This window comes from Anser cygnoides, chromosome 19 (assembly GCF_040182565.1).
Source record: "Anser cygnoides isolate HZ-2024a breed goose chromosome 19, Taihu_goose_T2T_genome, whole genome shotgun sequence".
In the NCBI taxonomy this organism is placed as follows: domain Eukaryota; kingdom Metazoa; phylum Chordata; class Aves; order Anseriformes; family Anatidae; genus Anser; species Anser cygnoides.
This window is the reverse complement of record NC_089891.1, coordinates 1351505-1378590: the sequence shown is the minus strand read 5'-3', so window position 1 is coordinate 1378590 and position 27086 is coordinate 1351505. Positions and strand designations below refer to the sequence as shown.

The 27086-nt window shown below is 47.3% G+C and overlaps 1 protein-coding gene and 1 long non-coding RNA gene across 3 annotated transcripts in view; one reads left to right on the top strand and one right to left on the bottom strand.

Annotated features, from left to right (window-relative positions):
- SHISA6 (shisa family member 6) overlaps positions 1-27086 on the top strand; it is a 257507-nt gene that overhangs the window by 199421 nt on the left and 31000 nt on the right. The gene's annotated exons all lie outside the window — the stretch shown is intronic.
- On the bottom strand, positions 20794-22685 carry LOC136786663 (uncharacterized). Its single transcript, XR_010825941.1, has 3 exons — positions 22552-22685; positions 22239-22478; positions 20794-21683 (listed from the first exon to the last, which is right to left on the bottom strand). It is a non-coding gene; the product is annotated as an uncharacterized lncRNA (long non-coding RNA).

Below are 27086 nucleotides of genomic sequence, written 5' to 3'. Positions count from 1 at the left end.
TCTGTACCACAGGAGCCCCAGCTTAGCCCAGATGTAGGCTATGGTGGTTGAGGGTGTTGGTAGGTGAACTGCTTTGTGCTGCACAAATGTCAAACCAAATGTGCTCCTGCCTTAATAACCTGTCTGCTGGAAGAAGACCCTTGTGTGCCTCTGTAAATCAGCTCAGTACTGAGGAGTATTGAGGCACAGATTTTCTCCTTGGCACTGAATTCAGATGACTCTTTTTCTGATGGCTAACAGTGGCATGAACTTCCATATCTCATCGCCACATATTGTGGTCTTGCTGGGTCTGTCTGGTATGAGATATTTCCCCAGTGACAGGGATGCTGTGGGTATACTTCTGTCACAAGCATCGAGTCTTGGTAGAAGAATCATGAGAAGACAACATGTTTGGATGCTCTTGGCAAAAAGTGAGAAACAGATGTTTTTTATGGTCTTTTTGCTTTTCTGCAAGAAACTCAGCACTGCCATGGTCTAAGTGAGAGTGAAGCAGACTCCTGCTGACAGATTGTTGCTCCAGTTCGGTTTGTCAGAGCATGAACAAACCCTATCTGTGGAGACGAGGTGATCATGGGCTGTGTTTTTAGAGGCTGCTGGGAGATTTGGGTAGCTCTGAGTGTGCTCAGCAGGCATCAAGGACAACAAAGCTGGGAAGCTGGAAAAGAGGCCCACAGGCAAGTCCCCATTACTATTGATCCCACACTAGGCTGAAGTGTAAAGTGCAGGTGTCTGTCTGATCTCTTAGCAAACCCAGGCCATTCTGAGGCCTCAGAGGTCCTTCACACCTACTCTTGGTCCTGCCAAACCCTCTGGATGTGCTAGGACCTCAAGTACCTCTGCATTTGTCACTAGTTAGAAACTGTGTTCCCTCAGTCCCTGCACCCTCTCCAGTAACACTTGGATTGCGGAGCCCAGCTCACAACTGGTCTCCTTTAAGCAAGGGTTGCTCCAGCCCATTCTCCTCCGTGGTCTGGTCAAACCTGTAGTCTCAGATGCCTTACTCAGCTGGACTTCCTTGAGGAACTAACTGCCTTTAAGCCTACTCCAAAACTGAGGTCAATTTATTTCCATCACTATCAACTTGCTGTTCTCATCTCTTCTGCCCTCTTGCCAAAACGTCCTTAGGAAGGACAACATTGTTGGAACTATTCTTGAAGCTGAGGAACTTGAGGGCTTCAGCACAGTAGCCAGGAAATGCTGTGTAAATCACAGCTGGAGACCAAGCAAGGTGGCTGTGGTGGTGATAGGTGAAGCAGATCCCACAGGTTCTGCAGAAAGGCATCTCAGAACTCGTCCTGCTTGCTCTGTGAGTCTGAGAGCAACTGCAGATAAGAAGAGTTTGGCCGCATCCCACTCCTGAGCAGGAACAGGATAAGAAGGAAGGGTAAATAAAGCACAGCAGCTCTCATCTCCCATTCCAAATAGCAGCAGCCCAGAGGCTGTGATTGCTAATTAAACAATATCTCCCATGCAATGCAGGCAATGAGGGTGACATTTACCTCTTGTAGGCTATAAATACCCAGCCATAAGCAAACATTTCTAATCAGTGATTACGGGTGAGATTATTTTCCCTGACGTTATAAGTGATTGTTTGTTTATGCAGAGTTAATGGGCAAGATCATGCTGGAGGTGCTGGCCAAGGATTCAGAAATCGTGTCTGCATCAGTGCCTTGGCACCATGCTGAACTAGGTCACCATGCTTAGGAGGGCATTTCAGACCCTCCAGCACAAGATGCAGACCTTGTTTTTACGATCTGTAAGTAGAGTGGCAATGGTTCCACCTCAGGGAGCAGTAGTTCAACGTGGAGAAGGTGGCTGTGCATGCTCACTTTGCTTCAGAGGTTGCTTCCCCAGCCAGGCCTGAATGCCTGGAGGCCATGGCCTTGCTGTGGAGGGGGCAGTGCATGGGGACATTGCCTGCACGCCTGGCTGGGTGCAGCCCCCCTCTCAGGTGGGGTGAAGGCAGCCATAGTGCGCTATTGGGATAACTGCTGGACAGAGCAGACCTTCAGCCAGTTCATGTGCAACCCATCCAGAATCAGAGCCCATGACAAGGTGGCAAGCTCTTCTGCTGTTGCAGGCTGCTGTGTAAAGGCTAGATATGGAGTGTGAAAGCAGTGGGGGCAGTGAATATGTTCAGATCAGCCCTTAGCTGTTGTCACAGCCATCTGGGGAGGGGGAGCATTTTCACTGCACCAGCCTTTTCCACTATAGGGACACTCACGGGCTCCCCACACCACCTACTGTCTTGTATAGCAGCACAGGGTAATCCAAAGGGTCTGCCTGAGAAAACTCCTGCATAGTGACAAGCAGTGTCAACAGCCCTGCAAGGGATGCAGGGAGATACAGAGACGTGCCTGCTGTAATGATTTGTGACAGCTCCCTTCTTACTTCAGGGAGTGAAACACATCAGCGTGTGGAAGCAAATATAGCAAAACAAGCTTGGAGAGCTGGGACCGAATGGAGCTAGGGGAACTCCTGTGCCAACAGCGTCTTTGCTGGTGTGTCTATATTTTATTTAGTATGTTTTTCTCTCCTAAAAATAAAGGGAAGCTGGAGGGACTGAGACAAAGGCCTGTTCAGAGACAGGACTATAACTGCTGGGCTTATCTCTGCTGGCGAAAAGTGCCTTGCATGCTCACCCTGCTGTAGCCTTGATGTTGAACCAGCAAAGCAGCTGCTGGATGCAGCACTCACAAACAGTTTCCAGGCTGTTCACATGCTCATCACTAAGCTTTCCATAATCTATCTCACTTATTGAGACTGGAAGATTGTTATCGAACAGTGCTTAGCACACTGGTGTCTGGTGTCGGCTGGTTGCTTCTTCTACTATCATGCAAATGTACTAACAAATACCTGTTTCACTGCACATAGCAACCAGTGGCATATCCCACAGATGACCACTCATCTGTAAAAGTAATGGTTGGTTTTAGATAACTGATCATCTTGGTGCTGGTGCTGCTGACAGAAAATGTCACTGTCAAAGCAGGTATCTCATGATGCCACTGGGTAGAGTTTCAGAAACCCAGACCAGCTGCCTCCTGTCTACGAGCACCTGGGAGGATCTGCTCTTTACCTTCCTCCTCTCAGGGACCTTGCTGATTGTAGGAGCCTTGAGGCATTCCTCTTGCAGCAAAGATTTCCTACTGATCACGAGATAACTCAGCTATCATGATATTAGGTCTGATGGATTTCTTGGACAAGTCCGCTAGTTCACAATGTCCTCCAGGACTGTAAACAGATGAGGCGAAGAGCTTTAATTTCAGGATCAGATATCCTAAATATAACAACAGTTACTAAGCTGGAAGCTTGAAATTAGGATGCAAGTTGTTTTCCTCTGTATTGTTGCTTGCATGTAGCTTGAGTTAGCTGTGCTGAGAAAGTTTGTGTCCTTGCTGGGCTGTTCACACTTCACGGAGCTGCTGCCCCATTCCCCACAGCTGGAAACAGGTGCCTCTTTATGCCTCTACGGTTCCAGTGGCTTGGGTGTGCACTGAGCTGTTCAAAATATTTCTAGAACTATTTTTTGTTGGAAGCTGAATTCACAGCAAAGTGAAATTCACCATAAAAAGTGTCTGCTCCCCAGGGAAAATGCCAAGGCTTTTCCTGAAAACTGAATGCCTCCAGAATCAAAGCATTTCTGGTTCCTTGCCAAATCGCATAGCCATGGACTCCTGCAATATGCTTAGCTAGAGGGAGAAATCGGTGTACCACTGCAGAAGGTGTCCAATCAGAAAGCCCTCATAAAAACCCATAGCTGCAGCTGCAGCTACCATAAAGTGCCACAGCACTATTCAGAACAGAGTTTTGCAGGATGTTCCTTGAGTTCCAAGAAAGCTGCGGGATTGCATAAAGAAGAAACTGTGAAGCTGAGAGGGACTTTGGTAGTGGCAGATTCAGCTGAGAAAGAAGCTGCCTCATCACTACGTGGTTGCAGATGAATGCCATGAGTGTAGGTGAACATAGAAAGCTGCCACACAGGGTTGTCCTTCTGCATGCACCATGAGCTACATGCTTGCTACTTTTGCAAAGTCATTAGTATTAGTCATTTTGCCTGATGTTCTTCTCTTAGGGTCATTTCTTCTCAGTTCTTCCTTGGGGTCACACTGGGGCCTCCAACAGTTTAAAGGGCACCAGGGCATCTAGGGGGTTCCAAAAACACCAGAATATCTGGTGATATCAGAATATCACAAATATCTGCTCCAATATGGGAGTCTGCAATATGTGTTGCCAGGTATGGATTTGCCATCAGCCATTCTCTCTTCTCTCTTCTGTACAGTCAGCCAGCATTTGTTTCTGTGATAGGCCACTGATCTTGTGATGACATTAGACAAGCCAGGGAGGGTTACCTTTGAACACCATCACCACACAGGACACTGGGAACCAATTGTCCTCCACTTTTCCAGACTCTTCTGGGTTCTGGCTACAGAAACAACATATATATGATGCAAAGTAACGTTACTTACTGCTTTATTTCCTGAGTCCATGTCTCCATCACAACAGTTATTTTCCTTGATCAGTCAGTGACTAGCACTACTGTTAAAGAGGTAATGAGAAGATAAATTGTGCAAGGCAGCTGACAGCAAGAGCATGAAATTATGTCTCTGAGGCTTGTTGTCCTCAGGGAAAGAGGCCCTGATGGCTGGTGCTGATTGCAACCCTAATTGGGTTGGTAGGAGTGCTGGGCTTGCCCTCACAAGATCCTTTCATTGCCCACCAGGGCAGCACTGAGGCTGCAAGGAAGTTCAGCAAATTGATCTCTGCTTGAAAGTGCAATTCAAGAGGTCCAAGAAAATATGAGGGCAAGGAGGAAGGGAGAGCGCTGTACACACAGCTGAGCACCGGCTCAGTTTTATACACAGAGCTGATGTCTGTCTGGGTTTTGTCACACTGACTGAGCACCCCAGAAATCAGTTTCCATCTGATGATGCCTGTGAGACAAAATAAGCAGGGCTGGGCTACAGACTTCTGGGAGGCTGCTGGTGGCACCCTCTTAAGGTTTTAGAAGATGGCATATCCAGGAAAGTTACAAATGTGACTGTGCACCTATCCCCTGAAGACAAGGGTCCTCTCTCAGTGAAGGCTGCTTCCTGTCTGTTCACATCCATGGGTTAGGTCCAGCTTGCACCTAGTGCTTCGTGCTGGGCATATCATGGACAACAAAGTGTTAAATAAAGGGATGTGAATAGGCCATGAAGAGTGTCTATGGGACTGCCCAGCTCTAGATACAGTGTTGCACCAGTAAAACAAATCTGGTACCAAATACATAAGGAAAACAGAGAGGTGATGCTGGCCACACGGTTCTGTGAGGCCCACAGCACGCAGCGCAGGTGAAGATTTTGTTAGTAGCAGTGTGCAATAATACTGAGCTCCTGATGGGGACCAAGTGGCTCTGCCATCAGCCTGAGTGCTGCAGAGCACTGTCTGGTTTCCCTGCTAACGATTCATCTAGTGAGGGGCACGCACAGGAGAGCGGCAGAGACTTCATAGAGAGACTGCATTAGGAGCTTTGAAATATTGATGCCTCTGTGCTCTGCACAAACCATCCTTCCTCCACCCCCCAGGAGGGGAAGGGCAGCTCAGGGGGGTTATTTGTGAGCTGGAGCCTCCTCAGCACTGGCAGTCAGGAGATGCAACCCACTGGGTTGCAGCGTGCAAAGTGAAAAGGGCTTTTGATGCAAGAGAGGTAGACAGGAGCAGGGCAAGGCTGTGGCTGACAGATGGAAAATGCCATGGGACTTGGAAGCACAGAGCTTGTCGTGGGGCTGCTCCTCCAATGCTGGCCTGCTGACAGGGGCTTCCCCAGAGCTGCTCGTCACTGCAGTGGGGGACACGCTCATGTGGGTCTGCTGAACGGGACTGGCAATGGTGGCACAGCTCTGTGATTGTGGCTAGGATCTCATGTTAGTGATGATGAGGGAAAAGAGATGAAACATGCCCAAAGATGCTTCTCTGTGCAAGCAGCTGCCTTTGATACAGCGAAGAGCCTGTCAGTGCAGGGACGTGGGTCTGTGCCCTGGTGGTTATATGAGTTCTAGTACAGTGCAATCTATGTGGGAAGATGCTTGTGCATGGAAACACCAACACCACCAGTGAAGTACCCCCTGAGCCTGCTAGGAGCTCAGATGGACACAGAAAGGTTGTTCTGAGCCCCATGAAATGCTGTGCAAAGTCAGAAGAGCCAGACACAGGACTACCTTGTGACTAAATGGCATGCTCTGAAATGGTGCTTACTGTCTTCATGCCACGCACCAAGTCCGGACAGGTCCACACTCTTGGGACAGAGCTGCCTGTGTCTTGATTCAACAAGCAGTCTCACCAACTGGCTCTTCTGTCCTCCAAACACTCATCAAGCTCCAGTTCAGAACGGCAGGGAGAGCAAGCTCTGTTAGGAACTGCATATTATCTCAGGATCCCTTCACAGGAGGAGGTTCAAACCTTCAGAGGCTTCAAAGCAAATATTCATTGGGGCTGCTGCTTTATGATTTCTTTCAGGATGTGGTGGGACTTTTCCCCTGCGTCCCAGACCCTGGACCAGGCCCGGAGAGTGTTGTGTGGATGTTCAGCATCTGTTGGGCTGGGTCCTCATGGCTTTGGGCCATGTCCCAACAAGAGCAGGATCTGCTGCAGAGAGGACTTTCTACTCTTCAGGACGCCTCTCCTGAAGACCTTCCCAGCACAGCAGAGCTCTTGAGCAAGCACAGCTCCCTGTCATGGTTCCTGCAGGATAAAAAGCAAGCAGGGAAGTATTCAAGACTCCCTGAAAATTCAGACCCCATGCTCTGCCCCACTGGTGCTTCCCCCTGCCCTCTCAGGCTATCCTCGAGGGTGGCAGGGTTGAACAAAGCCCCTGTGCTCATTCACATGCCAAGTGCCACGGTGGGGCTGCAGCAAAAGTGTTGGTCTGCCTGGGGCTCATAACAGAAGGGTGAGTGAGCCTGCCAGCAGGAAGGTGGGGAGGAAACAGGGGTTGCCAGAAAGCCGTTTGCAGCTCCCTAAGGCACGAAGAGGTGCTCCCTACACCCTGTCCCTGTTAACAGAGGGTGCTGATGGCGGGGCTTGCAGGCCGCCTTCCCTCCTCTTCGCTGCCCTCGCAGCAGCACTGCAGACATTGCAGAGGTGCTGCCACAGCTGTCATGTCGTGACACTGCAGGAGATCCTGGTGCCACACCACTTGCTATGACCTTGGAAGCCTGAGACCATGGCAGAGCCCTCCTGGGCCAGTGGTTGCATCTCCACTGAAGCTCCAAGATCTGTGCTTTATTCAAGATTCCCCAAAGTGATGCCATCTGCTCCAGGTTGTCCCACCTGCCCCCACTGCAGGCACTGCCAAAGCCCTTCTCCTCGGGACCCATTTTTCTACCTGCTGGCATGTCTGCAATGGCAGATGGGACGTGGCAGCTGCAGAGTCCTCAGGTCCAGCCCCACCACATGAATAACAACACTTTGGAGGACATCCTGGTACAGCAGCAGGGTTAGCTCATCCCTGGCCCCAAGGGCAGGTAATGCTTCAGTGCCCAGCAGAGACACATCTGATGGCACTGGATGGTGGCCATAGCTGGAAGCGCACAGGATGCACATGGAAGTGCCTCATCCTGCAGGCTGGTCTGTCTGTGACATATAGGTGGCAGAGCTGGAGCAAGAAGGCAGCACGTGACAGCATCTAACCCACCCCTAGGGATGTAGCAGGAGGGCTAGGAGCTGGGGGAAGGGTGGGCTGTGAGTAAGGTGGGGAAGGGGAGATCTGGGGAAGGGGCTGCAGAGAGGGATGCACTCTTGCCAAGTCATTCTCCCTCCGTTCCTGGGGCTGGTTCAGGGATTTCATACCTGGTTGTGTTCAGCTCTCTCCACGCTCCTCAGCCATTGACTAACCAGGCCACACCAGCACAGAGAGGCCAGTGGGGGCCACCCGCTGCCATACCAGATGCAGAGAAGCTGAGGTACCAAAGGGTTCCTGGCAAAAAGACCCATAAGGAAGAAGCCACATCTGATGTGCTGGGCATTGCCCCATACCCATGGGCATTTCCACAAGCTGGAAGCTCTTCGGGAGTCACTCCAAAGTGCTTTGGCCTCTGCTTCTCTACTCAGCATCCAGCAGCGTCACTGCTGGCTCTGGCAGTGGGACCCCAACCCCTGTGCACCAGCACACCAGCAGCCCTTTCTGGGTGCCTGAAGTCAACGGTCTATGAGTCCCTCATATATATAAATAAAAATATATATATATAAATAAATATATAGATAGATATAAGTGTATATGTATATTTAACCTGTGCTCCTGCAGGAAGGACTGAGGCTGAGGCTGCTGGGCATGACTTAACCCCTCAAACACTAGGCTAATTTCAAACCAGAATAGACCCAGGTATGAAGGAATCAATGCAGCAGCGACCATTAGATTTACTTGTCCACCAGATGATTTCCTGGTTCAGGGTGGGAGCAGCCCCAGGCAGGACTGGGAGCTGGGGGCAGAGCTTACTTTCAGCCACTGTTCGTGTCATTGCTGCAGGCTTCTGCTGGGGGGCCTCTGGCACTAGGTAACTCCTCTCCCATGAAGGGAGGAAAAGCAAATTTTGAAAAACTCAAATATTTCACAGAATGGTTGTTCTGTGCCCAGCCTCGGAGAGTTCCTGTGAATATGAATAGCTTCATCTGGCAGCCTTGAGCTGGGCCACTGAATGCTTAGACAGCTACCTGTGGCAGTGCAGGTCAAGGAGCAGCAAAAAGCAAAGCTTTCTAATCACAAGATCTCCCGTGATGACCTGGCTGGTGGCACTTCTGGCAGAGGGCTGGGATGGATGACTGAGGGCACAAAGCTCACATGTTGCAAAGACGACTCAGAGCCCTGTGCTCAGGGACAGCAGTTTTTATTTGCCTGGATCTGCAGCGTGCAATTTATTTATTATTATTATTAACCTTGTAACATTAAAAACAGCTCCTGATCTGGCTTGATGCTGTGTTCGCAGGCTGCATGTTGCTTACCAGGCAGCAGGCTGGACTTGTGCCATTTACAGCAGCCTCAAAGCCAGATGCCGTTGCTGCAGTGTTTTCCCAGGCTGTCCGTGATGAGCTAAGCACTGTGGAGCCTCTCCGAGGATGAGCACCTTCTCTTACCCCTTCCACAAGCCATTCTCCTACCACCACAGCATGCTGAGTCCCAATCCGCAGACCCTTTTCCCCAAAGGATACTGACCTCTTCTGAGCCCCATCACAAAAGCAGCTACCAAACCCCCTCTATCAAAAAAATCACCCATGCTGTTAATTCTGCCCTCCACTTTCCACCAAGGAGTCCCAGCATAAGGTGCAGCCCCCCAGCCTCTGGTGAGTGTGCAGGGTGTGTTAGCCCACTCTTTGTATCGCCTCCCAGCCACATCACCTCCCTGCTCCACCCTGCAGCTCACAGCTTAGCCCACCAGCTGTGCCCAAGCCAGCAAGCCTGACCTCCCCAGGAAATTATGATTTTGCCCTAAATATTTCTGCCGTACTGCCTGCAGCCTGGCTTCTCTGCTCTTCTCCCTGTTGCCCGCAGTCCCTGTTATACTATCTGTATGGCTTCTGGAGAAAGGAGCTCTTTTGCAAAGTGGGAAAGAAATGAGAGCAGGGGGAGGCAAGCAAGAGATGAGACAAAGACTAGATGAGATTTTTTTCTGGACCTTCTTATGCACTCAGGTTGTGTTTCTGCATTAGAAACTCTTGTCTTGAGCATCATTCACAGAGTGTGACTTGCAAGTGCCGCTTGTAGTCCCTATGATGCTGCTGTCTCCCAAGAGTCTGGGGAGTTGCCATCTGCGTAGACATCTCAGCAGTTGTGTCCAGGAGCAAATTGTACTCGTGGTTACTACAATCCTACTCATCCATTTTTAGCATTGTCATGAATTGTTGAACGGCTGCAGCGTTCCACCCTAAAGCAGCTGTGTTTGGTGATGGGTGTTAAAGATTTAAAGCAACATTTTTTCAAGTGTGCTAAAATTCTTTGTAAGATGCCATGTTCATTCACTGCTCATCAGCTCCTGCCACACTAACGTGTCTGAACCTCTGGCCGTGCTGAGCTGTGCTGTGCTGCGGGGAAGCGGTGCAGCATCGTAGCCCCAGCACCACACTGTTACAGCATGGTGGGGGGGGATCATCTCAGCAAAAGGACAGTGTTTTCATCACCTGTTTTTATTACTGCCAGACCCAGCCTTTGCATTCTGGTCAGGAGCTAATGAATCACGATTCATTGCTTCGCTCGCAGAATGCAAAATATCCAGGGGAGAAGAAATAGGAAAAATCCCAAGTCCAGCACAAGGGCTTGTTCTCCACCTGCCTCCTGCAAGCAACACCAAGAGGTGCTAGTGTTCACCATCTGACTGATTTATGTGCCTGGGGGATGCCACCCCTGTGGCACTCATCTGTCCCAGCCTCAGAGGATTGCCTGAGGCCAGTACCCTGCATCATAGGCAACTGTCTCTTATCTTCCTGCCTTCTCCCCCTGTAAAGGCATCATCACCTTTCTTGCCTCTTTTCCTCTTACCTGGTGGCTTTCAGAGCCAGGCTCCATGGCTGATTCAGGTTCTTCTTCTAATTTCCAGCCAAAATGTGTTCATGACCAGGTCAGATCCATTTGGTCTTGTAACAGCTCCTCCCTCATTGCTCCTTACACAACAAGAGACATTCAAGTGACAAATTTAAATGTTATCTTTAGATCTTTTTACCCAAGCCCAGGTAAAATCCACAAGATTTGAAGCCAAGAGTTAATTGACTTTAAAATATAAAAAAAAAAAAAAGTACTTTATATCCACAACAAGAATATCAGGGCTTTTTCCATTAATTAATAGTAATTAATAATAGAACTTACAGAATAGCTAATTAAATAATTAGAGGGATGTCTGGTCAGCCACCATGCTTTGCAGTGCTCTTCCCCCATCCCTCATGTGTCTGGGACCGACACCACAGCTTCCTCCGTAGAAGTCATTCCCTGCTACACAGGGGTTTCGGGCACAGAGGAGGGCTGCCGTGAAATGAAAACTGACTTTCTGATAATTGCGTGTTGTCCTGCCAAGAGGAAGTTTGCAAAGGGATGCCGCCTCATTTTCTCCTGTATCCCTCCCACCTGCCATCAGCACCCAGCGGGGAGTGGGTCTCTCCCGAGGGAAGCTGTGGCAGCTGCCAGGCTGCTGGCAAAGCCAAGGGCAGCAGAAAGAGCCATGTGGAATGGAAATAGTGAACCTTACTAGCTGTCTGTGTTCAGGTGGGGACGGGCAAGAGAGATTACTAGCTGTGTGTGTTCAGGTGGGGACGGGCAAGAGAGATTCCCAAACCACAGTGAGTCACTGCTGGAGTCTCTCAGAGCAAATAAGCCTGGTCAAAATATTAAATGGACAAAAAAATAACAACAACAAAGGAAAAATAAAACAACAAACACTGGTGACATTTTAAGCAAAGAGGAACTAGAAGATGCAAAATCTGTGAATGCGGAGGGTTGTCTGTGATTCCAGGTACTCTCCGAAAATCCTTTTCTTCCAACCTGGGCAAGACAGGCAGCAGTGCTGGCGGTCTGGGGACGTGCGGGTCCTGGGGCGAGCCTGCACCCCAGCAGGGCAGGGAAGGGGTCCATGAGAGATCTGGGAGGAGGAGTGCTGAGATCAGACCGTCAATGAACTCTCCCTGATGGAAGAGGCAAAGCACATACATGAGCCCTTCTGAGTTGTGCTCCTGTGTACCAGGGTGCAGAGCTTTCCCCTCCAAATGCAGATTAAAGCAGGGCCTGGTGCAGGGTTGCCTGTCCCAGGAGCTTCAGGGGGGTGAAGGTGGTGAGGAGAGGGTTCACAGAATCACAGAATCACAGAATCATAGAATCACCTAGGTTGGAAAAGACCTCCAAAGACCATCTAGTCCAACCTCTGACCTAACACTAACAAGTCCTCCACTAAACCATATCGCTAAGCTCTACATCTAAACGTCTTTTAAAGACCTCCAGGGATGGTGACTCAACCACTTCCCTGGGCAGCCCATTCCAATGCCTAACAACCCTTTCGGTAAAGTTCTTCCTAATATCCAACCTAAACCTGCCCTGGTGCAACTTTAGCCCATTCCCCCTCATCCTGTCACCAGGCACATGGGAGAATGGACCAGTCCCCACCTCGCTACAGCCTCCTTTAAGGTAACTGTAGAGTGCAATAAGGTTGCCCCTGAGCCTCCTCTTCTCCAGGCTGAACAATCCCAGCTCCCTCAGCCGCTCCTCATAAGACTTGTTCTCCAGACCCCTCACCAGCTTTGTTGCCCTTCTGTGGACTTGCTCGAGCATCTCCATGTCCTTCCTGTAGTGAGGGGCCCAAAACTGAACACAGTACTTGAGGTGCAGCCTCACCAGAGCCGAGTACAGGGGGACAATCACTTCCCTAGCCCTGCTGGCCACACTGTTTCTTATACAAGCCAGGATGCTGTTGGCCTTCTTGGCCACCTGAGCACGCTGCTGGCTCATATTCAGCCAACTATCAACCAATACTCCCAGGTCCTTCTCTGCCAAGCAGCTTTCTAACCACTCATCTCCCAGCCTGTAGCGCTGCTTGGGGTTGTTGCACCCCAGGTGCAGGGCCCAGCACTTGGTCTTGTTGAACTTCATACAGTTGGCCTGTCCTCAGAGCCCCCTGTTTGCTTTTCTGCAGGCTGCCACAGACGCCTCCTGGCTTCTGCGGCTGCAGCTGAGGGCTGTGGGGCTGCTCTGCCCGGAGAGCAGCTGAGGAACATCTGCAGGGCATTCAGTGCACTCAGCACTGGGGCCTGCCACCGACCCCCAGGAGCCTGTAACCCTGCAGCTGAGCTCAGGGGAGTGACTCCTGGTTTGCTTTGCAAAGCACAGTGAGTTTTATGGCTGACAAGTAGCCACAGTAGTGTCATGTGAATGTCCCAGGAAGGCGACCATGGGTTTGTACTGAAGCTGCTCTCAGCAGCTGGGCTGAAAGCCTGCTCCAAAACCAGCCAGGAAAACTCCTGAGCAGGTGGGGAGCGGCTCCGAAAGCCCAGCTACACCCCCTGTACCCCCTGTATACATGTCGGCTCAGCTCTGGGACAGCCCTCCGATTTTGCAATTCTTAACAAGTATTTACTTCTGTACAATCCTTAGAAGGCCTTTTTTTCCCCATGGCACACCCAGTGCATGGCATTGCCAAGTCCTTTCCCCAGACACGTGCTCTATGCCAGCAGCCGAGCGGGGGCACGTGGCAAAGCGCAGCACGCAGCAGGAGGAGCTGGCGTCTGGTGGGCACGTCTCTTCTGGGCCCCTGCCCGAACTGGGGCTGCCCTGCCCACAAAGCTGTCATCAGCTGCATTGAGACCTGGCCATGGGACACGATCACAGCCGAGATGTTGTGTTTGTGACAGCCGAGTCCATCAAGGCACCCATTCTAGAGGAGGGGCTGATCTCGGCCTGCAGAGCTCCACGCAGCCTGGATTTACAGCCCAGGGGTTCACAATGCCTGGCGCAACAAGTGCAGCCTCAGCCCTGCCTTCCACCCCCTTTGTGCAATGCTGGCACAGAGCCATGGTCAGCCAAACTGTGGGCCTCACCCAGCTCTGAAAGGAAAATTTTTGGCCGATCTGTGCCCCATTCCAGTTTCTCCGCACCCTGGCTCAGTGTGAAGCAGCCCAGCAGCAGGGAGGCAGGGGGGAAGGAGCTGGCGGTGCCACCAGCTCTCTCTAGGCAGGGAGAATCCACGTTGACCCCTGGCTGCTCTGCTTTTCTTTCTCTCACCATGTTAATGACTTTCACAAGAAAAATGGTAGACATTGTCACCATAGGACAGGTTCTCATCCTTTGTGTGTTGAAGGATCTCCAGCACTCCTCCAAGGAGATGTATTTCTCCAGTGGATTTGTTTTTCCTACATTTAGAGCTGAAGTTGGAGGTGGTCTGGGTAAAAGATACCAGCATGAATACATACAACACTAAGCAAAAATGTCATTTGAGGAGAGGAGAGCACATGCATGAAATAGCAAAATGGTCACATGAAATGAGGCTGAGTTTGCATTTGGTAGAATTTCCCAAGCCTGATTTTGGAGAAATGTATCTCTTCTTCCGAAGTGAAATGCTCCAGAAAAGAGCCTTAGAAAGGAAACTGCCAGAAGGAAAGTTGCTTCCAACTTAGCTGTTAACCAGTTCATTTAAGAGGGCTTATCTGGCAGGCACTTGACACCCTGCTAGCCTCATGGACAAAATGTTTTTGACAGCATTAAATTGGTGTCATAAAATACCAGGTGTGAGAAAGTCAGGTGTCTCCTGAAGATGCCAGGTTAAGTGACGCTGACCAACCAGCACACTGACTTTCAAATGTTTTGCAGAAGGAAAGCAGCTGGATTTCCAAGCTCTGAGATAGAAGGGGATCGTGTCAGCCAGGGGATGGGAGAAGAGTCTCAGAGGGACTTGACAGTAGGTCTGGTGGACCCATGGTTCTGATACCAGTTGTGTGTCAGTACCTCAGTGACATCCACCTAATTGGGAAGGCGTTGCCCATAACAAGGACAGCTGTGCAAAAGAGAGGATAATGTCATCCAGACTGTACTGGAACACATGCACATGTGTTAAATGACATACTGCATGTGATCAGTGCCAAAGTGATGTCCCCATAGGGCACCCCCTCCTCATACTGCCTACACTGAGCACCCCGCTTTTCCCTTTAAGAATTGTTTCACACACCCATGTTTTTCAAGACCTGTAATTGTTTGCTCTTCAACAAAGATCTGCAGTACCAACAAAGTGTTTGGCTCTATGTTTCCTGGTTGAAAATGGTTGTTCAAAATTCTGTGTAGAGACTTCAGATAAAATCCCTTCCTGCTCAGGTTTCTCCTCCTTTGCTGCCCAGAAGCTAGGTCTCTGGTCTAGAAGTCCCTCCCCAGTAGGTTTTGCAGCTCATCTCTTGGTTCAGAGGGAGCCACCTTCCCCAAGGGATGTGCTTTGCATCTGGACTTCGCACTCTGCTGTATGTCAGCACCATCTGGACAACAACACACCACAGCATCTAAGGGCAAAGCAGACAGAGAGTAAAACAGAAAAAAAAAAAAGGATTTTCTGCATTGGGAAAATATCCTGCACATTATAATTGCATCCTGCAAGAAGCACTTTGCTATTCAGGGAGCTCCTCCTCTTCCTTTTCCCAGCTTCTCAATCTGAAAACCAGTTAAGGGATTTCCCCAAAGTGCTGGTGGTTTTTCAGAGTCAACAGGGAGAAGGAGAGATGTCTGCATGTCTACAGCTTGAGTTGGTGATCTGCTTTGGATCTCAGACGAGAATAATCATGGCCTGTCTCTGCAGACTGTGAAAGGAGCCCAGGCCTGCACAGGGGAGACAGACACATTTGGACATAAATTTCACTCCAGCTGTCTGCTCAGCATTACTCTGGACAAGTGCACTTTCACTTAAATTCCACCCTTAAATCACTGCATGCTGAATTTTTAAGTGAATGCTATGGAGAGGCTTACCCATCATGGAGGCAATGTGGTTTTGCATCCACAAAGCAGAACTTTCCTAGTCCTACCATCCCAACAGAGCTTGCTTGGCTACTTTTATAGTTCAGCTCTCTCCCCATTTTCTCTCTCTTCTTTACTGTCCATGCTCTCCAAGGACAACCTACACAATAAATAGTGTAATTAATTGCTTGGCATCCCGTGTCTCAGCGTTATTTTACCCAAAGGCTGCAGACAGGACTGCTTGCCACCTTCAGAAGGCTTCAGTCAGGCTGTGTTATTTCATCTGAAATACCTTGGTCAGCTGAGGCCAGATTTTCCCTAGTTACAGGGTGGTCCTTGAGCAGTATTTGAACTAGCGGAATTTGCAGTTCTTCAGAGAACGGAGATGTGAGGCTTGGAAAAACTGTCTAGCTTGGACAAACATAATTTTTCTTACTGAAATTGAAATTTGTGATCTTTACTCTGAAGACATGGACCACATGCTTATTGAAGTTTTGTTCCTCTAGTAGCTTCACATTTGGTCCAGAATTACCTAAGCAAACCAGTCCCTTGGCACAGTGCCCTGATCCCTCCAATCTGACAAAAATAACATTTGCCTCTGAGAGGCACAGCAGCAACCTCTTTCCCATCTCCAGCTGCTCAGCCTTACCTCCAACTTTTGTTCAGAAACTGGGATCAGGAAATAGATTTCCTGCAAGATTATATAAGATCATATAAACACTAGCACAGGCACTAGAGAGGCAGAAGTGTGTGGCTGAGTGCTGAGGAAGGAGCAAGATCACCTCCTTCAGTAGTATCATGCACTTATGTCCAATTAATATGACCACAGAACTGCTTTGCTTGGCCTTGGTGAACTTGGTACAGATATGAAATAAAACAACAATAAAAAAGCTATGTTCCAGCAAGCATAGCTGAGCATCAAATTTGCTAACATAAGTATTCCCATGGAAGGCAGAGAATGAGTAAATAGATAGAAATTGCTTTACCTACAGGAGAGTAGTTCATACTGCTATAAATATTATACTCTGCCATATTGCTAGGTTTCAATGCAGAAATGTAGTAAATATTGCATAAGTTATCAGGGGATTTTCAGTATTACATCCACACATGTTAAAGAAACTGCAAATGAGATCTGAAAAAAAATCTGAGGTTGGATTAAAAACCCCAGGTTCAAAATAAATAAAAGTTGAGTTCTTTTGTTTGCCTTCAGGGCCTTCAAGGAGTAATGTGCTATTGCTTCCTCTCCTTTAACAAACAAGGAGGAGATGATCTCCTTTTAATGAAAAGACATATGAAATTTCTATCTAATCAAAGGATGCAAGGACCTGAGGCTTTAAATACTTATGATAAAATACTACTCTTCTGCTAAAATTGGGATAGTTTGACAAAAAAAGCATTTGTTTTACATGATGCTCATCTTCTATGGAAAGAGATACCAGGATGCCACAAAAAATGTAGTGTAAAGACAAACTAACAATTTCATCATAACATCAGTGCTAGTTTTAAAACTATTACTTCAGTAGTTAAAATAGGGTTTCCAAACATAAGACTTATTTGAGCAAAACTAAGAATACAGTGACTTCTGTAACTTACTGGCAGTATAAACAGATTCATTATTTAGAAATATTTCAGTGTGCCAAGCAATTTGGTACACTGAAATCCAGGCAGGTTTCCTGCACTGGATGGACTCTAAGTTCTGTGTTAGGCTGATACAGGCTGTACACAGAGCTCGCACTCAGCCCCTGCTTCTGTGCTTCTACTTCCTGCTTCCCCAAAAAGGAAAGCGAGTTCTATGAAGCACATCCAGATCTTCTCATTTTAAATGACTTTTTTTTCCCTTTAACATTAATCATCCAATTTTCCCAACATCTAAGTCACTCTGAGACTTACAAATATACCAAAAATAATAATAATCATTGAAAAAAATAGTAGTTCATCATTTCAGCTGTTTTTGAGTAAGCCAAGCAGAAAATTTCTAATAAGAACATATGGAAAAGGGCTTTTTAATTAAATATTTATTTTTTAAAAATTAAAATAACTAGCATGCATAAAATATCCAAAGAGCTGTGCTTCATAGGAGGAATGTCGTACTGCTGGCGGTCAGAGTTAATACAGCTGTCCTCAGCTATTTCAAAGAGTGCATGTCACCCTCTCCCACATCCAATCTGATGGAATGGAAACACTGCAAGAAGAGAACAGATAATTAATAGCAAAAAGCTAGATTTTGATGCTGGAATATACAGATATTTCTACAGGAGTTCTATTTTGAAAACCACCATTCAATGTGACTCCAGTTAGACTTAAGCAGATGCTTAAAGTTAACCATCTGCTTAATCGCTGCTAGGATTAGGGATGGATTTAAATAGAGCTTTTAGTTCTTCTTTAACATAGTGCCACTCTCTTTTTGCCTTAATAAAGCACTTATGCCTATGGTTCATTTTAAGTGTTTCATTAGCTCTAGTGACTTCACTTACATGCTTAAAGTTAAGAATATGATCAGTGTTAGATTGTATCAGGGTCTTAATTGTCTGTACAGTGCTGGCCCAAAGCAATGTTCAGCAGTTAACAAGCATGCAAACAAGTCCGGCTTCCGGGAGCTGAAAAGGCCAGAAATCAGCAAAAGGAAGAAAAAAACTTCAAACAATCATGACACAAATGTTCTTGTTCCTGGCCCCTAGCAGAGAACTGTGCAATATAATGAGAAAGTCCCTGCTTCACTGTCCGGGCACCTTTGGGCTGACTGTGTCTCACTGGCAGATTGACAGCAAGTGAATTTCCGTGTCTTCAGTGTGATTTAAAATCAGTTGATGAGTTAAGAATCTGCTTTCCTTTAGCATCATCTTGGTTATAAGAAGGTACATTTCCCACTCCTAGGCCAGAGCGGAGGCTGGAAGGACCATGCCCACATTCTGGTGTAAGCCCACAACCCACCCTCCTCGCTGTGGTCTGTGGGCATCTTCCTCTAAGGCTACAGGAAAAGTACCTGCCCCAAGCTATTGAGGGGGAGATAAAAAATTAAACAAGGAAATTAATTAGGTGCTGGAAATGAACTGACTTCACGTCTGGGCTTGGAGGAAGAGCATTTTTCTCAAGGAGTTTCAGTCTGTTTTGGTTTTCCATCTGGGTGGCTGGACATAATGAGCGATTTTACAAGAGTTCCCTACCTCCAGTCCAAGCTCTGGGACTCATAAAGAGGTGTTTTCCTCCCTTGAGTTTTCTCCCAGTTTGAGTGTCACATTCACTTAGAGATAAAATTTCAATCTGCAATTTCACTCCATATAAAGGAATTGAATTAGTTACTATCCTTTCTGTGCCTGGCTAGTCAGGAGACAGTCCTATGTGGGGTGGATTTTTGCTTCTGGAGCTAGAAGTTCCTTTTCCCCTCATTTTCCGAGTGTTTTTGCATGTGAGGTTACGCACGCTGCAAATTCACCAGCCACCATGCTGGCTCTCTTCTCTGCCCCATGGTGCTACAGATGCCATTGAACTCCAGCAGCCTCCTGGCTCCACTGCTCTTTAAATCCTTTTTCCTGAGAGCTAAACACCAAACTGGTGTTTGCTTTTCTACCTGAACCAGGGAGTTAGAGCACAAGGGTGTGTTAGAGCATCTCGTGGGGTTTCTGTTTTTCTAGCCCATGACATAAGACACAGGGCCACTGGACACTGGTGCAGTGGAGCATTGGCTGCATCACTGACTGCATACCTGTTTTCAGAAAACCCCACTTGGTTGCATGGGAATCCAAATAAAGTAGTTTTTTTTTTTTTTTGTCTGTCAGGAAGCTGTCACTAGTGAATTATGCCCAGAGAGTAACAAGCAAGGTGGCCTCTGGCTTTGGCTTTCTGCTAAGTACTCTGTATGTTCTGTATAAAGGGAGAGCAGGATGGGAGGGTCAGGCTTCCCTGGTCTGTTCCCTAAGGCGCAGCACTGAAGAGGGTATTTGGCTTTCTGCTCTCACAGTGAGAGTGCAGTCTAACCCCACTGGAGAGCCCTTCCTGTAGTGATTTCATCCTCACTTTTTGGTTGTCTTGATACCTCATGAAAGAGGGAAAACATGGGGAGGACTTCATGTTCCTTTTCCTTCTCTTTCCTGCCAATACCATGGGGTTAAAAACAACCACATATTTCTTCCGAAGGTATTAGCATAATTCTTTCTCCACTCTGAATGTGCAATAGCTGGCTGTGTTCCACATAAGATTGCATTTAACTAATTCTGCTTTAGAGACCCATACTATTTATATCCTCTAAAATCAACTTCATCTTCAGAAATGCCCTTTAAAGGACACTTTTTTTTTTCTTTTTTTTTTTTTTCTATTTGACCATATGTTTTCACTGTGATCTGTGTATTTTAGATGTGTTTCCAAAGGTTAGCATCCAGGACTGCTCCCCCCAGATGCTGTTTTTGCATTGCTATCTAATGTTAGTCATGCAGCCTGCTCAGCTGTTTGATTTTTGAGAAACCCAGTCCATATTTATCTAATTACTTTGTGTTTGGAGAGTCGGTGAGAAGTTCTCAAATGCACAAGAGATCCCAGGCACTGACTGTCAACACCAGCTAAGTTTGTACAGTGCAGTTTCCTTCCAGCCGTGCAGAGCGTCCCAGAAAGAAGGTCCCTGTTCTCTTTCTCTTCATCTGGATTTCTTACGTTAATTTCCCCATTTCTTTTTCCTGATTTATGCTGAAACATGCAAGAAATGTCAGCCTTAAATATACAATAAATAAACAAATAAATAAATAAAATCAAAGAAAATCAGAGCAAATAAAGTCTGAAATGCTACAGAGAGATTTTAAACTCTAGATTAATCGTGAGTTCAAACGTCCCCATTTTGGGGGGCTTATTGTCACTATTGCTTTCTAAATACAGAGGCATGGCTGCTGAAAAATTCCTATGCAGGACAGGTTTCTTTTCCAGAGTCTCCTGCTGGTGAGTCTAGTTAGCATTGGAAAAAGCTGCACTATTTGATAGATCTTATATTCCATTGTGTACCTGGAGGAAAAACATTTCTTCATCAAGAAAACAGCTTTCTCCAAAGATGCTTCAAAAGGTATCTGTTTCCTTGGAGAGAGATATTTGAAACTGTATAACCTTTATCTTCAACACGGTGTTGTTCTTTTAAAATATCATTTTAGCCAAGATTGGGAAATATTTTTTTGTAGTTTTCTTTTTCTGTAGGTGTATTTTTTAACTCTAGTTGCTTAAAAACAAAAGTTGTGTTTTCCTCATAGGGAGGTCTTCCAGAGAGTTTTCTTTTGCAGTTCGGCACTGATGGTTTTGAAAGAGTCAGTGAACATCTACACAAATGCACCATGAAGGAGAGATGTATTTGTGTGTAGGAAGTTCAGGGGTGGGTATAGCTTTCATGGTATGTGTTGCATCACTAGATTTAAGACACGTGTAGGAGGAGGAAACTCTACGGTGAATGAGAGTGTGAGTTCTGAGTGCTTTCAACAAAGACAGATGTTTTTGTGAGCAAACTTGAAGCTCCATTGTATGAGACAGTCCTTCTCACACTACCATTGTTTGCTCAGATGTTTGTGGGAGAAGGATCATTTTCCACAAAGGATTATCTTCCACCTGTTTTTGGTGTATCCAACAGGCTGTGTGATTTTTCTCAAGTGGTCAGACTGACACTCCAGAACTTCAGAGCTCAATGCAGCTAGGTATTTTCCATCTGCAGCTCTATGTTTGCCTCCTCCTTGATATCTTACTGTTCATTTAAGCCTCCATCTCCTGTAGCCTTAAAGGAATGAATGAACAATACCCGTTACTGTGAAGCAGTTACAGCTTCCATACACAGCCCTACCTGTCACAAAGCCAAGGAAAGGAGAACATTTCAAAGGAAGTGAGATGTCCCCTGTCCCCACATATGCTTCGTTATTCTGCATGAGGATCACCTCTAACCATGGTTGTCCAAGCACTTCAACCTCCAGACTGGATGATTGCACCCATCTGCCTTTGAATCATGCATTTCTAATACGTTTTACCCTCAGCTCCCCCCATGCAATAAACTATTCCCGCCAATGCTGACAGGCTCCAGAAGTGTGCATAGAAAGTCAGACATAAAGGATTAAAGCTGCAATATGTGATCTTCAGTAGCCAAAATAAGATCCTTCTGGGAAGATAGTTCTGGTACTTACAGGTGTTTGAGTCTTCCAGTCTGGGCTGCGCACTGAGCATGCGGCAAAACCCATCACAGGTGGTGTATACAGGTATATGTAAAAAGCGTATGCACTCTCACATTATGTCCCTGTAGCAATACATACACACTTACATAAAAAACCTGCTGATAAGAAACTGTAAGCAGCCCAACAGTAGAATCTTAGCTTCCCATCAGTAACTTGCTCTGTTACAGTCAGTACTTCATCTGGGTTGACCTGGGTTCTGCCATTTCTTTCCTTCACTCGTTAGACTAGACTCTTCATGCGTCCACATAAAAGTAATTTCAATTTCAAAAGACTTCAACTTCCATTGCAAAAACAAGAGGTCAAAAAGTAGCTAATGACCGAGTTGAAGTTTCCTGTGAAATCTTAGCTCATACAGTCTTTGCACACACAATGGATTTTTTTTTTTTTTTTCCAGAAGAAATATCTGCCTTGAGCTCTGTTTGGACAGGGTAGCTCTAGGCATTAGTCTATACCGTATAGTGGAGCAGGAGCACCAAGATGTGAGAAGCAGGCACCACCTGACAAGGCTAAACACTTGGGTGGCTTCTCTCTTGCCACCAGTGGGGAGGCTGCAGCCAAACCACTGCACAAATCCTGCTGGCAAGTCTGAAGCAGCCCGAGGAGTGAGAAACACTCACCTGCTGCCCAACCTTGCTATGTGAGCTAACCACAGAGCCGGGCTGGCAGCAAGGGCTCCTGGTGCCCTCGGAGATGCTGCTGAGGGGGCAGGCAGGAGGTGACCTTCTGTCGGAGGATGCTGGGGAGGCTCTGCCAATGTGGGCCTGCCTCCTGGGAGCAGCCTGGAGGAAGCTGAGCCATTCAGTTAATCAGAGCCTTTGAACGTCACTTTGGTTTCTCGTTGCTGAAGTTTCCAACACCTGCAAAAAGATTTTCAGAGGTGCTGAGCTCCATCAAGCTTCCACAGCCATAACTAGCGGGATGTGCTCTCACCACCGTGATGAAAGGGCTCAGGGAGGAGAGTAACCAGCCTAGGACAGGGCTGGGGTTGGGGGAGCATTTTCAGCTTCTCCATCCTCCCTGTGCTGCTGCATGGCCTCAGGAAGTGCTTTCACCTGCATTCTTTATTTTCCCCACGTGTAAACCAGAAATGGTTGCACCTGCCTTACCTTCCCCACAAAAGTGGTATGATTAATTAGCATCTTAGTTATGCTTGCAAAATCCTAATAAAAATCCCCAGTATGATCTACAAAATTTGACCTGTCTGTTCCATGGGGGTTCCTCAAAGTAATAAAATCTTGCAGATGCAGGTACAATTGCTCTCTTGCTCAGCTTAAATCTGGGGCTAACAGAGCCCACCCTACCTGCAAAGAGAGTGTAGAAACCATTTGTGAGACTTAGATGAGAACTAGAGGGAAGCCTTTATGGAAAATAACAGTTCCATAATCAGTGCAGTATTTGGATGGCGTGGGATACTAAAGAACAGGGCCATTCACCACTTAATGAGGATTAAAATAACTCTTGAATAGCTGCCTTATTCCCTGAGCATCCTGTTCAATGAATGAGTCATAGGATTACAGTTGAAAAATAGGCTGGAATGGTGGAACAAAAACCTGACTTAATGAATATCAAATTAGAGGTTTGTGGACAGCCTTTAATCTGGTATCTCCAGTCCCTTTAATGACTGATGTTCTGAGTTCACTAGTACCTTAATTTTTGTTTTTGACTCTTGTGTCCATTGCTACAGTCCCTTTTTTGGGTGTCAGTTTGGGTATCGTTTGCCAGGTGCAGAAACACTCTGCAAGCTGGATATCCGTAGCATAAAAGTATAAAGTAATTAGTTATTGGCTAATGTACATGAAAGACAGCTGGGTTTTAATGAGTATTAGGCTTAGCATCTGTATGCTCGTCACCCTGGTAAGGCACCACAGAGTCCTGGCTGGGCAGGTCTCCCCTGGGAGGAGACCAAGGGCTCAGCCTCTCCAATCTCACTGGGACAGTCCCCAGTGCTGGGAGATGCCCTCTGCCACCACCCTGTCTGATCTGAACTGATCGGAGAAGGCTTCCTGTAGAGAAGGGTCACTGTCTTCTCTCCTCATCCAGGCACGCTGCTTGGCTTTGCCTGACCAACACGGCAGCAGTTGAAGGACCTTCAGGAGGTACCCCCTGGACCACAAATTGTGGAAAAAAAAATGCCCAGTGGGGACAGGCAGATGATAAACTGGTAGCTTTGTGCCACAGGTATTTACATTCTCATCATCACTTCTTGGTCTGCTTTCTTCGTTGCCTTGGGGGGTCTCCATCTCTTTCAGTTCATAAAGCCTGTAGTCTTTTGCTGCATTTAAGTACTCTGGAAGATTAGCTCTTGAAGGGGTTTTTCATTTCATTAATGCAGATGGCAAACAGTTATCTTGTCATCAGAAAAATAAACTGCTTGTTATGTCTTTTGCTGAATATCTCAGCTGGAGAGTAAGGTTGAAGGTAGGCAAATGCTGAGGCTGCTGAAAAGACCAGAGGGGCAGAAGGCAAGAAAGTGTATTTCATAGGGCAACGGCTTCTGTTGAGTCCGTTTCTTTGGTCCTGTCAAATATAGATTTCAGAGCAGTTCCCACTGCTTTAATAACTACTGCAAAACTAACACAAATTATTGCATGACTTTCAGAGCTATCATATATCTGTTATATAGCTGGCATATATTAAAAATATCCTTCTTTTGCTGTTTTTATAGGGGACTTTATTAGGGAAGACAGACCAGAAAATACAGCAATTTCTTTCCGTATTCTGACACTTGCTATTTTTTCCATTGGAGATCACAATAAATCAAGTTTTTATTAACAATAAACACATATAAAATACCTGAGACTGAAAAAAATATACCCTAGAGTAGAGTAAAACAAAGTAGCAAAGGAAAGGTTACTTACACAAAGGTCCTTACACAAAAAGAATTGTTTAAGAGCATCTCCTGGATAAGAAGTGCAATGGGAATTCTTTGGGGTATATTTAAAGTTTTCTTCACCATTTACTCAGAGTTTTACACCCTGAGGCAGACAATTGACTTTGCAATTTATGCTGCAAATTAGAGCTGTCAACCCTGACCACAGGAAGAAGAGATCCTCTCAATGCTGAGATCGGTACCTCCGCAGATGAAGACCCACCTCTGAGAAGAAGGGTGTGAGGGGCTGTTCAGTCCTTCCCACCCCTGGAGCTGACCCAGGGTGCTCTGATTTCACATGCCCATTAGAGATGCTCTCAGGTCCCCAGGAGTCTGATCCTGATCTGCTCTGGGCACTTACAATGCCCATTGCCCAGAGATATCTGAGGGAGTTCATATTGTCCCACCGCTAAAGTCGCTCAGCTACTTTTGTTGTTGTTTTGGTGACCATAAAGCATTCTGCATATTCAGTGGAAAAATTACGGCTTTGTGTTTTATCATCCACAGTAAAGAAGACATTTACGTTTCGTAAAATCAATCATTGGATGCCACAGCTGACACCAGACTAAGTCTTTTAAAAAATGCAATGCCCTCTCAGCAAAATCTGGGAGATTATTAATTGAGAGATCTCTCCTCTCCATCTGGAGATGCTGGCTGGGGACACTGAGGAAAGGACCTTGGGGAAGTCTGGGGAGAACCTGAACCCCTCTCACGTGCCCATACCCACACCTCTCTGAGGCCTGACTCCAAGCTCAGCAGAAACCCCCTTCCTGCAGGAGACACCTGGCCTGGCCACGGGGGGCTGCCAGCCCACGTCAGTGTCACCTCCACGGGGAGACCTAGAGAAACAGGAGGAAGGGAGGAGGAGAAGAGACAACGAGAGCTTGGTGACAGTGCACAAGATTATCTGATGCCCTCAGCACTGAATGACGGCCTGCCTCGGAAGAAGCTGTCCCCTTTTCAGCGTCCAAGATGTCACGGGCATGGGCAGAATTTGGGTGCTGGGGCCTGTCCCCAGCAGTGCTGGCACTAGTGGTGGCAGGCGTGTGAGGTGGGCAGCACGGCTGGGGGCTGCACATGCCGTGCATGTTGTGTTGTCGGTGGGGCCACTTCCCTGGGGCGGATGCAAAGGACCTCCTGCAGGGACATGACAAGGCAGGAGATGTCAGGGCAGGCTGCTTTGGGGCTGGTCCCATGGTTGTCTAAGTTAATGCAGGTGCTTACGACTGGGTCCTACGTGGTAGCGTTAAGCCTTCTGGAGGGCTCGGACAGGCTGGTACCTGCAGCAGAAGGGCCACCTGAGCAAGGCAGCCAGGCCGCCTAGACAGGCCCTCGTCCCCTGGCACCTGCAGGCTTCTCTTTCTCCCTCCTAAAGACTTGGTCTTTTCCTCACCCCGGAGGGACACAGCCTTCTCTTGACCTGTGCCACATTTCTCCTGCACCATCCCTCATGCAGACCCAGCATCCCATCCCTCCTGCTCCATCTTCCCTTCTCATTCTCCCTGTCATTAACGCCCCCACCACAGCCCCATCCCCACATGGCTTCTAGTTCCCAGAGCAGCAGTTATAGGATTCACATGTAGACCACAGATACAGTCTTGTGGGATGCAGCATTTTGCTCTGTCCTAACTGCATGAGCCCATTTCCTTTGCAAAGAAACGTGAAGCCCTTACAGCCCCGTCTGTCCATGGGGCTTCTCCTGGATTCCCAAGGCTCTGGGACCACAGGTTTTCTTTCCCACTGTAGAATGCCTCTTTCTTTCTGCTGGTTATTGTCTCTGATCACTCCTCCAGCTGTGCTCAGAAACTTTGCATTGTGGTCTGGCAATTCAGAGCACTATGAATCCTTTATTTCCCTAATGGAGTTTCCTAGTAAATAGCTTTGAACTCAGATCCTTGTCTCTACAATAGATATGCTTCTGCCTAACTGGCACTTCACAATTAACAGCATTATCTTGTTAAACCTGAAGAGGTGTAGGAAGGCTCAGCCATCATTTTAAAGCAATTTATTGCTTAGAAAGTGTTTACAATAGGCTACAGAAACTGTAAATGAAGACCAGTACTGCATTCAGATGCCTGATTAGCTCAGCCACATGAAAATGCCAATAATTCAGGATATGACTATTTTGGATGCCATTTCTTAAACGGTAACCTAAGAGCATGTGAGATTTTTCAGAGAAAAGACGAAGGGATGGGAAGGGAAGGGAAGGGAAGGGAAGGGAAGGGAAGGGAAGGGAAGGGAAGGGAAGGGAAGGGAAGGGAAGGGAAGGGAAGGGAAGGGAAGGGAAGGGAAGGGAAGGGAAGGGAAGGGAAGGGAAGGGAAGGGAAGGGAAGGGAAGGGAAGGGAAGGGAAGGGAAGGGAAGGGAAGGGAAGGGAAGGGAAGGGAAGGGAAGGGAAGGGAATTAGGGTGAAATGGAAAGCTGAGTCACAAGACCATGGCTCCTACTCATGCTGATATAGTCATACTGTCCTCAGTGAAGACATGTCTTGCCCCAGCAGTGAGGTTGCCAGAGCAAGTCACTGCTTTGGAGTACTCTGTGTCTCGAGGAGAGAGAAAACTGTTGTTTCCCTTCTGGAACAGTTAATGTGCTAAAGT